The sequence below is a fragment of the Rhyacophila brunnea genome, unplaced genomic scaffold (genome assembly GCF_057557595.1).
Source record: "Rhyacophila brunnea isolate RB1 unplaced genomic scaffold, BYU_Rbru_1.0 scaffold_1, whole genome shotgun sequence".
Taxonomy (NCBI): Eukaryota; Metazoa; Arthropoda; class Insecta; order Trichoptera; family Rhyacophilidae; genus Rhyacophila; species Rhyacophila brunnea.
The window spans coordinates 62,963,455-62,964,176 of record NW_028232751.1 but is presented as its reverse complement, the minus strand read 5'-3'; positions in this window follow the sequence as shown (position 1 = coordinate 62,964,176).

The window sequence follows — 722 nt, the reverse complement described above, 5'->3', positions numbered from 1 at the left end:
ACTTTAATGTAGATATTTGAACTGTTATAAATAATTGTCACTGTTTTGCAGTATTTTTTTATGAATGGAAACGGAATATTAGAATTCTGTCTCGGATGTCATCAATTTATATAAGAAAACAAAGCAAAGCACAAAAAGGAGGATGGGCAATTGATTCATATTGATGGCGCACCAGTGGCGGCCGGTACTCTTCAGAATAGCATTTTTTGGTAGTGAGCAATGGTTTACCTTCTATAAAGAGAAGATAGCTTAGTTTAAAATGGCTAAAATGCCTAACTTCTTCAGAAGGTAAATTAATTGTCTCGGTTTATTTATTCTATTTCTCAAAAAAGTTTTAAATTAGAAAAACACTTAGCGGATGTCACCTGCATCGTACGTATTATGTGGATTTTTTAAATTTCATGGTCAAATACTCGAAGAATCAATATTGTATTCAGTGTTTACATATTATATGAGATTGCTGTTTCTGATAGTATATAGTTAATAAACATGGAGAGTGATTTAACACACCGCGCCTGGCCTAAGGCCATTAGAAGTCATTAGCATGTTATCAAATTGGGGTAATTAAGGGATAATGTGAATGCTCAGCAGTGAATGTATTAATGTTCTTTCCGCTTCATATGCAATTAGTCAGCCAACTATAAAAACGTATGAGGTCATGGTAGGTCACTTTGTTAAAAGTGTAAAGCAGTACTTTTTTTTTTGAATCTTTCTCATTTTTA